A 3,616-nucleotide genomic window follows, 5' to 3' on the forward strand; every position below is an offset into this window, starting at 1 on the left:
ACTACACCGTCACTATCACGTGTACTATAAAAATATTATATGATAATATTTTTTTACACCATTCGATGATTATATATTAAATTGTCATGATAGAAGTGTATGTTTGTGTGGATAATATAATAATAATTTTTTTTCTATAATAAATACCGTTGTTGGTATCATTAAATAAATAAGAATTTATATTATATTTTTTCTTATATTGTTGATTTAATTGAAATAGATAATCATAGTTAATTTAATTTTTTATCATTTGAAAGCAAAAAATATTTTTATTTTTATTTTTAATCAAAATTCAAATTTCATACAAAAAACACCGTTTATAATTTTCAAACGTTAGTGAATTAACACATGTAACAGATAGATAAGAATAAATTTAAATATTAAAATAAAAGTCTAACAAACACAAATGTCCAGTTTTTTTCCTTTATCATTTAAAGAATGTAACAAACTAGATAAGTGTATCTATACTTACTTTTTCATTATCTCAATTATACCCTTAAACAATAATATTTTCTATAATAAAGATTGTTGTTATTGTTATTAAAAAATAAGAGTTTAGATTATATTTTTTGTTATATTGTTAGTTTCTTTGAAATAGATAATCATGTTGAGTTTGATTGGTTTTAATTTGAAAGCAAAAAATATTTATATTTTTACAGTGGTTACGCATATCCTTCGTTGCACCAGCTTCAGTTCGAGATCATCTTCTTCAGTTTGGTCACCTAGCGAGGTTTCCGAGACATTCACACTTATTCTTCCGAATAATCTGGTTCGCATATGACTGGGTTATTTGGAAGGAGCGGAACAACCGGGTATTCAATCAAAAAGCACTAGACTCCTGATGAGTCATTTATTGCTTACTTTTATATGCTTTTTAGTTTAGTTTTAATTAGATTTTATTTTATTTTATATTAGCATTATTTCCTTTTTAGGATAGTTTACTTTAAATTGCATTTTATTTTATTTCAGGAATGAATATTGGATGGATTGAGTCTTGGAGCAAAAGAAAGGGACTTGGAGCTGATTGGATGCAAAAATATGAAGATTGAGAGACAAAAATATGTCTCCCCAAAGTCAGCAGCTTGGCACGGCCCGTGCTAGCATTGGCACGGCCGTGCCACCCTCCAGAGTGCTTTTTGCTGCTTTTGCTTAGATTTTAAGCTACTCTATTTTTAGCCCGAATATAATTGCTTAGATTTTAAGTCGAATGAATGCTATAAATAGAGTAGCCATCCATCACAAATATTCATCTTTACTTGGAATACAATAAGTGACAATTGCTTTTCTAATTAAAGTTCTTTTCTTTTCCTTTATTTTCTTGTCATTTACCTTTATGCTTTCTCTCTTCTCCCCCATGTCTACGATGAACATGAGTGAGTAGACTTCTCCTTGTCTTGGGATTGTTGGATAAGTCTAAATGACATAATCCTAATCAAACCAAGCTCTAAGCCTTAATCTTATGTAACCCTAATTTCTTATCTAAATTCACCGCTTTAACATGGATCAACCATTATCAAACTGTGGAAACGAAAGTGGAGGGTTTGATAATTGTTTATCCATTATTCCAAATATCAATTCATAAAACGAAAGTGGAGCTTTGATATTCGAACAAGTGAATTTAGACAAGGATTGCAAAGTCAGCGAAATAGGCTTTGCAATCTTTGAGACATATAGTTTCGATCTTCAAGGGAACTAATAACAATCAAGTCAGCGAAATAGGCTTGGTTGTTAGAGGAACCAAAATCTAATAGTAATCAAGTCAGCGAAATAGGCTTGGTTGCTAGAGGAACATAAGAGAAATTGTCTTGAGAAATTAGGTCTAACATAACATTATAAGCTTATAGTTTTGGTTTGAGAAGGACTTGTTATTTAGATGAAACCAACGATCCCAAGGCTCTTTTTATTATATTAATTTTCAACCGTTTGAAAACCCCAACTTACAATTCTTTTCTCCTCTAATCATTTCCAAAGGTTAATTAAATTAAACTACTCCCTGTCGGAACGATACTCTTTTCATACTACTTCGGTAAGACCGTGCACTTGCTGTTTTATCTCATCAAGTTTTTGGCGCCGTTGCCGGGGAGTAAACTAATTTGATTAACTCTTTTTGTGTGATTAGAACTCTTTTCTCTCCCCCTCTTCTTCCCTTCTTCTTTCTTTTCCTAACACTTGACTTCTTGGGTAGCATAAGGTAATAGATAACATGGCTGAGGAACGCACTCTTAAGGAGTATTCGATCCCTTCTTTGGATGAGCCATGCACTATTATAGTTTACCCAACGGTTGAAGGTAGCGACTTCAAAATAAAACCTGCACTACTAAGTCTGGTGCAACAAAACCAGTTTTCTGGATCACCCTCTGAAGATTCAAATTTACATATCTCAACCTTTTGGGGACTTAGTGTAACTTGCAAAGACGACCAAGAGGCCGTTAGGCTACATCTCTTCCCTTTTTCTCTAAAAGATAGGGCCAGCAATTGGTTCAATTCTTTAAAGTCCGGCTCCATCACCTCTTGGGACCAACTGAGGCGAGAATTCCTTTGCCATTTCTTTCCCTCATCAAAAACCGCCCAACTTAGGGGAAGGCTTTACCAATTTACTCAAAAAAATGAGGAATCTCTTTACGAAGTGCGGGAGCGTTTTAAAGAAATACTTAGACGTTGTCCCCATCATGGTTTAGAGAAATGGTTAATCATCCACACCTTTTATAATGGTTTAACATCTAACACTAAATTAACTGTTGATGCAGCTGTAGGAGGTACCCTAATGAACAAGGATTTCACAACAGCTTATGCCTTGATTGAGGACATGGCTCTAAACCTTTTTCAATGGATGGAAGAGAAAGCAATCATCAATCCTTCACCCTCTGTAAAAGAGGCAGGTATGGTCGAAACTTCTTCCTTTGACTATCTATTTACCAGGGTAAATGCACTATCTCAAAGACTTGACCGAATGAGTACTTGTGTTATCAAACCTACTTTCTCACCTCCATGTGAAGCTTGTGGCCTATCTAGTCATTCTAGCTCCGATTGCAAACTGAGTAGTATTGAGCAGTTAAACCTTGTTCAGAATAGCCAAAGAGTTGTTCAAAAATCTCACATTGAACTTTTAATGGAAAACTATTTTCTTAAACAATCCGAACAGCTCCAAGAGCTTAAGGACCAAACTAGACTTTTGAAAAACTCTCTTGCTACTCTCACAACAAAGATAGACTCCATCTCCTCTCACAACAAAACTTCAGAAACTCAGCTCTCCCAAGTAGTTCATAAGGTTGACCACCCCAACAAAATGAATGTTGTTACACTTAGGAGTGGTAAGCCACTCGAAGACCCCATAAGGAGAACCAAATCCAATGACAGTGAGAAAGAGATTTGTGAACCACCGTCTAGGGAAACTAGGGGAGAAAGAGAACAACCACGAGTTGAGGAAAACACACCACCTCCCTTTAAGCCAAAAATTCCCTTCCCACAAAGGTTTGCCAAATCTAAGCTAGATGAGCAATTTAAAAAGTTCATAGAAATGATGAACAAAATATACATTGATGTGCCTTTCACCGAAGTCTTAACCCAAATGCCTACCTATGCTAAATTTTTGAAAGAAATCCTTTCTAAAAAGAGA

General features: G+C 34.4%; 1 non-coding gene across 1 annotated transcript; it reads right to left on the bottom strand.

The window, feature by feature from the left end:
- Positions 1 to 2,569: 2,569 nt before the first annotated feature.
- LOC112417779 (small nucleolar RNA R71) lies at positions 2,570 to 2,676 on the bottom strand. The gene has a single exon (XR_005642351.1). It is a non-coding gene; the product is annotated as a small nucleolar RNA R71 (small nucleolar RNA).
- Between the last annotated feature and the right edge of the window lie 940 nt (positions 2,677 to 3,616).

This window comes from Medicago truncatula, chromosome 6 (assembly GCF_003473485.1).
Source record: "Medicago truncatula cultivar Jemalong A17 chromosome 6, MtrunA17r5.0-ANR, whole genome shotgun sequence".
Classification (NCBI taxonomy): Eukaryota; Viridiplantae; Streptophyta; class Magnoliopsida; order Fabales; family Fabaceae; genus Medicago; species Medicago truncatula.